This window comes from Gossypium hirsutum, chromosome D02 (genome assembly GCF_007990345.1).
Source record: "Gossypium hirsutum isolate 1008001.06 chromosome D02, Gossypium_hirsutum_v2.1, whole genome shotgun sequence".
NCBI classification, from domain to species: Eukaryota; Viridiplantae; Streptophyta; class Magnoliopsida; order Malvales; family Malvaceae; genus Gossypium; species Gossypium hirsutum.
Genome location: NC_053438.1, coordinates 61273783 through 61287161, shown reverse-complemented (window position 1 = coordinate 61287161; position 13379 = coordinate 61273783).

The following is a 13379-nucleotide window of genomic DNA, read 5'->3' as shown; positions in this document are numbered from 1 at the left end:
AAACAAGCTTCAAGAAGATAGAGAGAATATATCTGGCTCTTAAGAAAATAGCTACATTCTACCCAAAATTGAAATTACAAAAAAATGTGCAAAAAATGAGGTTGAAAGAAATAGTGAGTGGTTGATCGAATAAAGTAAAAAAATTCAAGTTGATGAATATTATTTTATCATCCTAATTTGATTTTAAATTTTTTCGAATAGAGTCGATTGAAATGAAATTCGAATTGAGTCAAATCGAATCGAATCGAGTGATATAACTAATTTCATGTTAGAGCACATAAATTTGAAACCATATATGTTTGAAAACTTTCTCAATGTAAAATAAGAAAAAAAAGAAGAATATACTTTAGTATGATAAACTTGAATCGTTAATTAACTTATTTAGGTTCCAAAATTATTATTTTAGAAAAAAAATTAAAATTTAACTTTCTTTATATATTGTTTAGATTTTTTTAAAAATTTTATAATTTTTCAAAAAATATAAATTTTGAAAGTTTTATAAACATTTTGAAATTTGAAATTTATTTTGAATTTATTTTGTAATTTTTATTGAGAGAGACTAATTTGTTCATTTTCGAAACTGATAGGGACCAAATGAGTATTTATATCAATCTATTCTTTGAATTATTCAAATTGTAAAATTCAACTTGACTCGAACTTAAAACTCGAATTACTTATTCGAGTTGACTCGAATAATTTGATTCAATCAACTCAAAATTTAATTTTTTTTATTTTTTCGAATCGAAACGAGTTTTACTCATCCCTAGCCATAAGAAGGGATATTGAGAAATATATTTTGGAATTAAAACAAGTAAAAGATTTATTTGCATGTTTAGCAATTGAATGGCTTATTTTAAATCTATTATCCAACTCAAGCAATGTTCTAAGTAATGATGTATGTGTTATAAATTAATCAAATAAAAGAACACTTAAAGTAAACAATAGATTAAATCAATAGATAATTTTCTCGTATCTCATTTCACTCATACAAGTGTTTTATTTATATTTCATTGTCATTTAATGCAACATATATAAATGATGCTTACTTAAGTGTTTCATTAATGCAACTTGCATATTTACTTTCATAATGAATGAGGGGGTTTTATCTCATAAATGAAGGGGTTAGAATATGAACATCCACATTTATTTGTAACACTCCCCCTTAGATGTCCACTATAGAAAACTGTGTCTCATTAAAACTTTTATTAGAAAAAACCCAATGGGATAAAAACCTAATGAAGGAAAATGAATACACAGTCTCCTATTATAAGTTGTCTCGTTAAAAAACTTTACCAGGAAAACCCAGTGGAACAAAATCTTGGTTAAATGAAAGTAGTGCAATGTGTTTTTGACTCTCCCTAATGGCAATATCACATTACATCTTTCAGTTGACGCATTTCAATCTTGTGTAGTAGTCTTTTAAATGTTGAATTTGGCAATGCCTTGGTAAAAAGATCTACTCAATTATCATTAAAACAAATTTGTTGAACTTCTATGTCACCTTTCTTCTCAATATCATGAGTGAAGAATAATTTTGGTGAAATATGTTTCATTCTGTCACCTTTAATGTAACCACCCTTCAATTGAGCTATACATGTTGCATTATACGAATCTTCGTATAAGATAGCTGACATATTTTCCTGTAAAGGCAAATTACATATCTTTTGGATATGTTGGGTCAATAACCTTAGCCAAATACACTCTCGGCTTGCTTTATGTATTGCAATTATTTTTGCATGATTTGAAGAGGCAACGACTAAAGTCTACTTTGTTGAACGCCATGATATAGCAGTACCTCCACATGTAAATAAATACCATATTTGAGATCGACCTTTATGTGGAACCAATAAATATCCAGCATCAGCATAGCTGACTAGTAGGGATTTTGAATACATGTTTAATTCTATTCCAATGTCTACGGGTTGGAGAATAACTAAATCTTACTAATAAGTTTACAGCAAAAGTTATATCAAGTCTTATGTTATTTGCAAGATACATCAATTCCCCTATGACACTTAGATATGATACTTTAGGACCAAGCAACTCTTCATCGTTCTCACAAGGATGAAATTGATCTTTATTCACATCTAACGATCGTACAACCATCGAGGTACTCAATGGATGTGCTTTATCCATGTAAAATTTCTTTAAGATCTTTTCCATATAAGTTGATTGATGTTCATGAATTCCATATTTTAAATGCTCGATCTGCAGGCCAAGACAAAACTTTATTTTTTCTAATATCTTTCATCTCAAATTCTTTCTCTAAATAATTTACTGCATTTTGAAGCTTTTTATGAGTTCTAATAATATTTAGATCATCAACATAAATAGCAATTATCACATATTCTGATTTAGACCTTTTTATAGAAACACATGGTCAGATTGAATCATTTTTATATGGTTCTTTTAACAAATATTCACTAAGACAATTGTACCACATACGTCCACATTGTTTTAATCCATATAAACTTTTCTTTAATTTGATTGAGCAATTTTCCCGAGAAACTCTATATCCTTCAGGGATTTTAAATCCATTTTGGGATTTTAAATCCTTCAGAGATTTTCATATATATTTCACTATCAACTGTACCATACAAATAGGCTGTAACAACATCAATTAGACGCATGTCAAGTTTTTCACATACTACCAGACTAATAAGGTATCTAAACATGATTACATCCACCACATGAGAATATGTCTCTTTGTAATCAATGTCAGGCCATTGCGAAAATCCTTGTGCTACAAGTCGTGCTTTATGTGTTACGACTTCATTTTTTTCATTTCGTTTTCACACAAATATCCATTTATATCTTACCAGCTTTACATATTTAGGTGTTTGGACTATAGGTCCAAAAACCTCACGTTTAAAAAGTGAATTTCTACATTCCTCAATAGATTTAGGCTCAGGATCCTCATTTTCTTTTGCTATTTCAATAGCAACATTATAAGCAAAATTGTTGTCAATAATTATATTTTTTCGGTTCCATCTTTTTCCTGAAGTAACATAACTTATTGAGATCTCTTCATTATCACCATTTTTAGGTACCTGAACCTCTTCTGGAGTTTTTTGATTAGTTATATCTTTGGTCTCTTATTGGGCACTTGCCTCTACAATATAACCATCTTGAATATTTACTCATTTTCTTTTTATGAGGATTTTTATCTTTGGAACCGACTGGTCTTCCACGCTTTAGGCGTGGATTACTTTCTTTTGCACTAATAGTTTGCCTTATTAGGACATCAATTTGTATTGGAACATTTTTAGCTGGTATGTGAGATTTTGTAATTCTCTTTAGGTCAATAAATGAATCTGGTAGTTGATTGGCGATGTTTTGCAAATGTATGATCATTTGAACTTCTTGTTCATATTGACTTGTACGAGGATCTAATTGAGATAATGATGATCCATTCCATATAATTTCTTTTACCAGTTGTATTTTCTCCCTTCTAATGTTGGGAATGTTATTTCATCAAAATAACAATAAATAAATAATGTAATAAATAAATCTCCAATTAATGGTTCAACATACTTAATTATAGAAGGAGATGCATAACCAACATATATTCCCGACCTCCTTTGAGGACCCATCTTTGTGCGTTGTGGAGGAGCAATTGGAACATATACTGTACATCCAAAAATTCTAAGCTGGGAAATATTTGGCTCTTGACCAAAATCCAATTGTAATAGAGGGTATTTATTATAACTTGTTGGGCCTGAAGCGCACAAATGTTGTTGCATGCAAAATAGCATATCCCCAAGCTGTAACATGGAGTTTTATTCTCATAAGCAATGGCTTAGCTATTAGTTGGAAACATTTGATAAACGATTCATCTAAATCATTTTGTGTGTGAATATGAGCTACAAGATGTTCAAATTTTATCCTAATTGACATACAATAATCATTAAAAGCTTGAGACGTAAACTCACCAACATTATCAAGACGGCTAGTTTTGATTGCATAATCTGGAAATTGTGCTCTTAATCGAATTATTTGAGCAAGTAATCTCGCAAATGCTAGGTTGTGAGTCGATAATAAACACACATATGACACCTACTAGATACATTTATTAATACCATAAAATATCTGAATGGTCCACATGGTGGATGAATGGGCCCACATGTATCACCTTGAATACGTTCCAGGAATGCGGGAGATTCAATCCCAATTTTAGTTGGTGATGGTCTAATAATCAATTTTCCTTAAAAATAAGCAACACAAGATAAATACTTGAATTCAAGAATCTTCTAGTTCTTTAATGGGTGTCCAATTGAATTCTCGATTATTCTTCGCATCATAATAGATTTGGGATGGCCTAATCAGTCATGTCAAAGAGTAAAAGTATGTAGTTCTACAAACTTCTGGTTTGTAGTAACATGCGTCTCAATTGCACTAATATGTGTATAATATAAACTTGATGAAAAATCAGGTAGCCTTTCCAAAACATATTTCTTTCCACATTCAACATTGGTAATATATAGATATCCAATATTTTTCTCATTCATAGTCTCAATATGATATCCATTAAGACGAATATCTTTAAAACTTAATAAATTTCTTTGAGACTTAGTGGAATATAAAACATCATCAATGACAAATTTTGTACCTTTAGGTAATAATATAATAACTCTTTCGAAGCCTTCAATAAGTTTTGAACTACCTGAGATTGTATTAACATGGGCATCACTTATTGTCAAATGAGAAAAATATTTTATTATCTTTGAGTATTATATGTGTTATAGTACTATCTGCAAGACACATGTCTCCATTGATTTTGGGTCCAACGAAATTTTGTTGAATATTCATATTCTTCATAAAAATAAACAAAATATGATATGAGAAACATTGCAAATATTTATTAAATATATAAATTATTTTTATGCAAGAAAATAAAGCATACTTAAAACAACATAAAAATGTGAAAATAGCATCAACTTTTCTAATGATTTCCAAAGAAATCTGTCACATCTAGGTGAGTTATATTATTAAGGTCATTAAATTTATCTTCCTCGTAGGCATGGTCAATTTTAGTATCATAGTGAATATCTTCATCTTTTGCCTCCATTTTATCAATTTGAGATATAAAATTTGTCTCCATGTCCTTTCCCTTCTTTTTAATGGATGCTTGATAAAGTTTCACTAAATACTCAGACGTACGACAGATATGTGACCAATGCCCCTTCATACCACATCGGTACCATAAATTCTCAACAATCTTTAAAGGATTATTTTGACCACCTATTTCTTATCCTTCATTGTTATTCTTTTTCTGTTAGTTAGAAGTACCACTATTATGACCACCATGATAACAATTACTAGTATCCATGACCACAGCTGCGATTACGACCTTTATATTTTCCATTTTCATAATTATTGTGTACTGCTACATTCAGTTTAGGGAATTGTCCAGAACCAGTAAACAAATTCCATGATTTCTCAACAACTCATTATTTTGTTCAGCCACCAAAAGATATGAAATCAATTCAGAATACCTTTTAAAACCTTTTTCACGGTATTGGTGCTGCAAGAGCACATTAGTAGCATGAAAGGTTGAAATTGTTTTCTTTAACAAGTCCTCATCAGTTATGTTTTCTCCACATAATTTTAGTTGAAAACTAATTTTGAAAAGTTCCGAATTGTATTCACTTACAGCCTTAAAATCTTGCAACTGTATGTGCATCCAATCATAAAGAGCTTTAGAGAGTATCACTGTTTTTTGATGGTCAAATCGTTCTTTCAAATTTTTTCATAACTCAATAGAGTTTTTCACAGTGAGATATTCCACTTTTAATCATTCATGTAGATGATGACGGATGAAAATAATTACTTTTGCCTTGTCTTGATTAAATGCTTCTTTATCTACTAATATAGTATTTTCTAGACCTTTAGCATTTAGGTGAATTTCAACATCTAACACCCATGACAAATAATTCTTGCCTGAGATGTCTAAGGCCACAAATTCAAATTTGGCAAGATTTGACATTATAATCACTTGAATCAAGATAAAAAAAATTAGTAAAATAATAAGCATTCTCAATCGTAAAATAATTCAATAATATATATCAAATTTGCTAAATAATAATATGTATGTCAAATATTGGCATAGAGAGGAATAGTTATAATAATAACTTAACACAAATTACATTAATTGAAATTTCTTTTAGTAAAAAAATGCATATATAATTATCATTATAACACTTGAGTTGTAAAAGTAAATGTGCAAATGTTACCCAAAGCAAATATTTCATCTAGAAAATTAAAAAAATTATGAAAATACATATACCGTATGTAGTTTAACAAGACTTACACGAGCAAATTATATAAAGTCAAAATGACATGAACTTTACTATGAACTTGTAGAAGCTCGTGTTGATAACGTGTTATAAAATAATCAAATAAAAGAACACTTAAAATAAACAATAGATCAAATCAACAAAGGATTTTCTCGTATCTCATTTCACTCATACAAGGGTTCTATTTATAATTCATTGTCATTTAATGCAACACATATAAATGAAGCTTACTTAAGTGCTTCATTAGCATAGTTGCATATTTACTTTCATAATGAATGAGGGGGTTTTATCTCATAAATGAATGGGTTAGAATTTGGACATCCACATTTGTTTGTAATCGTATGTAAATAGTTAAAAATAATAATTTCTTATATTAATATTATAATAAAAATTATAAAATTACTTATTGTTATATTACTTATGATTTATCTTGTTTTTATTGTTTATTTTGTAGGAAAATATCATAAAGTGAACTTCGTTGGAGTAGTCTGTGTGTTAAAATTTTCAGTTAAATACTTTTTTAGCTTTTTGGTAAACAACTATTACTAGGATTTTAATTTATAAGTTTATCTTGTATATTAAATTTTAAGGTTTTAATATGTAATATTTTTTAGCCATTTTATTTACTTTGATAAAACTACTAATAAAAAAAGGCATTTGTATTTTTTTTAGTTTAATAATTTATTTAGTTCTCCAACTTTACAAAAAAAATGTTATTTTATTCTTCTATTTAATTTTTTACATTGTTAATTTTTGAACTTGCATTTTTTGTCAAATCACCCCAAAATGATTGTGAAAGTTAACAAACGTTAATTATTTTGTTAACGTGGACTACCACATGAATGTTACATCAACAATTAATTAATTTTTTTAAAATCCCAAAAATAGAAAGTTATTAAAGTTATTAAAAATTTTTGTAAAAATAAAAAAATACAAAATATTAAAAATTAATTAACTGTTGATGTGACATCCACATGAATGTCTATGTCAACAAAGTTAATGTTTGTTAAATTTTCTATCCTTTTTGAATGATTTGACAAAAAATATAAATTTAAGAGTTAAAAAAATAAAATTTAAATGAATGAATAAATTGACTTATTATTATTATAAAGTTAAAGGCCTATTTTTATTCACAATAACTAGTTAAGGGACATCAGTAAACTAATAAAATAATATAGTGACAATTGTACAATTTTAATGTCGAAAATTCAATACTTGTTATTATTTAATTTTGTCACAATTGCTTATGGATTTAGTGACAGAAATTTAGTCACAAAATTTACAATATTCATTACCATTTAATTTTGTCATAATTGCTTACAAATTTAGTATAAAAAAATTATTTTCAAAAAATACGACATTTGTTACCATTTAAGTTTATTATGATTGCTAATAATTTTAGTGTCGAAATTATCATCACAAAATAATAATTGTAACATTTTCTTAACAATTATCATAAATACAATGGTGACGAAGGTATTTATGGCAACCAATAACTATTTTAATTTTAATTACTCTAAATTATAGTGATTAAATTTTATAATCTGTCACTTTTTTGTGTGTTCATAACTCGTGCCCTTCGTTAACTTCACTTGTCCACAAGCTAATATGTATAAATACTATTAGATAGCATTTGATTTTTTTATGTTATGATTTTAATGAAAGGTAATTTTTTGGAATGTGATGGTTAGGAATGTAATTGTTGAGAAAATTACTTTACAATATTTGGTATATATAAGAAGGTATTGATTCAAATCCTAAGAAAGTTATATTATTACATTTGGTTCATTAAGCACTTTCTTAAAAATGTAATGATAATTTACGAATTTACCCTTATTAAACAATATATAATATTCACGTATTTAATTTTTATAATAAATTTTCTTCTTAACAAAGATTTGGATTAAACATTTAATAATAACATTTAATTAAATTTTTTAAATTAATAATTTTAATTAAAAGTAAAATTCTTTTAAATTTGACTTGATTATATTTTCTAAATATAATAATGCATATACAAATTCATGGATATATAAAACTGATTTTGGAAATAAAAAAAGAAGAAGCTTGAAATCACTTTTTGTTTAAGCTAATTGCTAACACATAGGAACATAAAAAAAAGAGCTGATTTCAGATATTACTTTGAGCAAAACTACAAATAAGTAAATTATAGGAATGTTAAAAGATGGGTGATTTAATCCACAATTCCTATACAACTTAAATGGAACAATTCTAGTCATATTCTACAATAAATAATAAGTATTTCATACAAATACAGGCGCTAAAATTAAGAAAAAAAACATACTTGCAAAGAATCTGTTAAGTAATAGAGAAAATCAAGTACTAGGAAGGAGGTAATAGTTATTTTATTTTATTTTACGTTTTTAGTAGACTATTACCCAAAATCAATATAAAATAGGGTTAATTTTGTCTTAAAATTCTTTTAACTTTCCAAACTATATGGTAAAATAATTTTCCCATATTTTATCATGAGAATCATATTGCCATATTCATAGGAAAGTAATTCCAAAAGAAAAGTTAGATTCCAAGGAAAATAAATAAAATTTGAGATACCAAACATTGGAATTACTTTTCAATGGATTAAATTTTCAGGAAAATAACTACTTTTCATAATACCAAACACTACCTTAAATCTCATACAACGTTTTTGGAATCGAATGGTTAAATCAATTAGACTATCAATTTTTGTTTGACTAATTTATTTAATTAAAAAATTTATTAAAAAAATATAAAAATTTTAAAAACTATTAAAAATTATAAACCCCAATTCACTCGGTTTTTAATATGGTTCATTCCAATTCACAAGTCAATTAAATTTTTATCTTGCTCTAGACAAACATATTAACCAGTTTTTAATCTAATCGACCAATTCGATTTAATTTCAACAACCTTTACGAAAAAACTTAAGAGGCATAAAACTTTTTTTTTTTAAATCGAAAATGCAAATTTCACTTAAAAAGAAAACATTACAAAGGTCTCACCAAATTTGATATGCATTTTCGTCGTTACCATATTTATTCCTTCAACATTTCTAAATTTGACATTAAAATTATTTAAAACTTGAATAAAATCTCACCCCATTTCTAAGTTTTGCTTGGTGACCCCATGTTAGCATTAAAGAGTCCCATAAACCACTATTACACAATTTGAAAAGAAAAAAAAAAGGAGTGGATGGTTTCATTTAAGATTAGTGTTGGGTTTTGGATGGAAAGGTTTCATTCAATAGATTTCACATTAAAATTAAATCCCCAACACTGTGATTATTCATTCATTCATTCCACCATTTATTTTTCTTCTGTTTTTCCAGAATTTCAACCCTTGCCTTCACCACTACTATTTGGATACAAAAATTGACAAATTTAATGCCCACTTTGGAGAAAGAAAATTTGACAACTTTAATGAGCATTGGGGAATGTATCTTGCTAAGTTTACTTCTACAACAACATATCAATTTATCAGAATAAATATTAGTTCAATTAACACAATAAACTATACAAATAGTCATTTAATTATAAAATAATTTATTTTAGGTACTTCAAATAAAAATATATATAATTTAAGCACTCACGTAACATAGTTTTATCATTTTGGTCACTCCCGTTAAATCACAAACGACAAGCTGATGTGGTAGTTACAAAATCGGTATAATAATAAAATTTAGCCCTCAACTTTTATATATTATATTAATTTAATCATAATTTAGAAAAACAATCCTCAAGATTTCCAAATGGTCTCAATTTGGTCCTAATTTAAAAAAAAATAAAGAAATATATACAAATACATAAATATTTTCAAAAAGTTACAATAATAAATTTAAAATATATATAAAAATAAATGTTTTTTTTAAATATAGTAATAAATTTCATATTAATATTGAATAAATATAATGATATTAATATTAAATAAAATAAAATCCTCCCACTCCAGCCTCTCTCCTTCCCCACCACTGTCCCTTGTTTAGTATTAAATAAATATAATTATATTAATATTTTCAAAAAATACTTTTAAAAAGTTTGGTTTAAGATTTAAATGTTTGATATTGTTGTCAAAAAGTATCTTTGAGAAATAAAATGTCCATATTAGACATGATGTTATAAAGTAACGAATAAGAATTTAAATAATGTTCAAATTAGTTAATATTATGATATTTTAATAAGAATATAAAAAATAATTTATTATAATTTTTTTGTTAATATTTTAATATATAAAAAATAAATTTTAAATATATTTTAAGCAATTAACCAGAGAAAAAAATATACCCTCTGTTGGAGGGATGAAAACGTCAAAAATATTTTGGGAGAGAAAGTTTAAAATTTTCAACTTCTACATCTAAGTGAAAATGCTTTTTAAAAGCAAAAATTTCAATAAAAAATTTTCTTGTTTAGCATTTTTTTACTTTAAAAATATTTCTAAAAAACACTACTAAACACAGTCAAAGTCAGGGACGGTGAATCTGCGGGCACAACTTGCTTGTCTCAAAGAACAAGCAGCTTCTACTTCTATTAACAGTTGCTTTGTTACTGGAAGCCTTAATAATGTTCTTCAAAGCTGGTTTCATAGTAACTCAACCATGGCGGCACTGAATGTGAAGCCGAATCTCTTAAATACGAATGGGTTTTTGGATCCGAATTTGTTAGTGAATTATGAAAGTTCATCGGTGATCTCATCATCATCAGGTGAGGATTGATCTTCGTTTTATGCTTTCGGGGAAGTTGTTCCTTGTTCCATGGCTTATTTTGAAGAACGATGGAGTAAATTCCAGGATGTTGATGACCTTCAATGGACCAAAATTCACAACCTTATTTACATGTGTATATCAAAGTCTTGTATAGCCACTACAACCAAGGGACAATGGTGGGGGCGGGGGAGTGGGAGAAGGAGAGGGAGAGGGACGGGGTGGAAAGGATTTTTACTTTATTTTATTTAATGTTAATATAATTATATTTATAAAATTAAAATTTATTATATATATTTTTTGAAAATATTTATGTTTTTTTGTATATTTCTTTGATTTCTTTTAGAATTATGATCAAATCGAGATCATTTTGTAAATTTGAGGGTTCATTTTTTTAAATTATGACTAAATTGATATGATATGTAAAAGTTGAGGGCTAATTTTTTTATTACACTGATTTTTTAATTATCCCGTCAGCTTGCCATTTTTATTTTAATGGGAGTAACCAAAATAACCGAACTATGTAACATGGGTGCTTAAATCGCAAACTTTTTATTTTGAGTGCCTAAATTTTTTTTTTTATAATTGGATGACTTTCTATGTAGTTTACCCTTATTATTATGGTAATTTAGAGATAGTTTAATTGGGTATAAAATAATTTACACTAATCATGCTCTTGTTTAATTCTGATTAAATAGTTAAAACTTTATGTATTTATTTATTTTTTTAAGAAAGTACTATTATTAATAGAAATCATGAATAATAAGAATACAAAGACATGACACGACACGACATACAAACAATAAATAAATCATTGCATTGCATTGCATTGCACAAATGTCATGTCTACAAAATAATATCAAGAGAGAGAAAGACAAATTGACAATAACTGCAACATTGAAATAATTCAGAAACAAACCAGGAATGCATAAGCTTGATCAAATTGTTAAAATTTACATTCTAGTCATGCCATCATCAAATCAACTAAAAATTGATCAATGAGAAACAACGACCAAAAGCCTTAAGAGACTTTGAACATTGATCAATGAGAAACAACGACCAAAAGCCTTAAGAGACTCATCACATCAATCATGCACAAGAGGTCAAGTCTTAGATGACCATCCTACTCCTTGTCATCTTGGATCTACCGTCATCACTATATTCAATCATGATAAGACCCTTTGGAAAAGGTTCTTAATAGATCTGTCGATATATTTACATTGATAAATTTCTTATATATACGCTAGAATATGACTATAAACTAAAAATTAAAAATAAAATCACATATACTTTCAAAGGAACCAGAGTGAACAAAATAAAGATTACAAATAATGTAAATAAAATAAAACCACGAAATTATGGATAAAATTATGATAATATGGACTGGAATTAAAAGCAAATAAAAAAAATGTTGGAGAAGTTGCAACCAAACAACTGGTCAAAAAGCTAGTGTCGCTGCGAACAAAGTAATAAATTAGTTTGAAAAACTGAACGAGTAAAGGTTTTCTATGAGAAAAGAAATATTTTTTAATTTTAAAAATAAATTAATTGGTCAATTTTATTTTACTTAAATATATAGAAACTTGGTCAACTTGGCAAAGAAAAAGAAAATTGTGGGGGTGAGTTTCCAAGATAGTAAAAAACCTAATTTCTTCATGCATGCATGCTTTTGCAGACTCATCAATGTCCTTCTGCACCACATGTGGGAACATATAAAGGTAAAACATAATTATGAGATCGATATCAAGATCAATTAAATGTGTGATGTTCCTTTCCATGACCAACCCATAATTTTCATGTACCCAAATATATTTATTATTTCATTTTCACCTTTTTCAGATTATTATAACAAAAAGTAAAAGAAAATGTTTGTACTATGTACTCTAATAAGGCAATGTATTCAAATTGGAAAATGTTTTCCAATTCCTTGAGACTTAATTGTATTTGTTTTACAATAAATTAATTATATTTTATTTTACCATTCAAATTACATGGAATTTTTAAGTTATAATCATGTATTAAATTGAATAATTGACTCAATAAATTAATTCAACCAAAATAAACTTATTTAGGTATAGTTTAATTAAGTGAAATTAATTTTTTTAATTTTATCATTTCAACTAAAACTGTGTTCGCAAAATCACGTATAAATTTTAAAAAAATTATAATATATGCACCAAAATCACCGGTCTTTTACCAAATGGAAATAAAATTTCAAAGAATATGGTACAAATTATAAAAGGATTGAAGTTGAGTCACCTTTGGTTCGACTTTGAAAACTTTGCTTACTATCACGGACACAAAAATGTATTAATACTTCTATTTAATAATCTCATCACATGTTCTGATTATATGTGCTTTTTTTGACACAATGTCCTCTCTAAGCC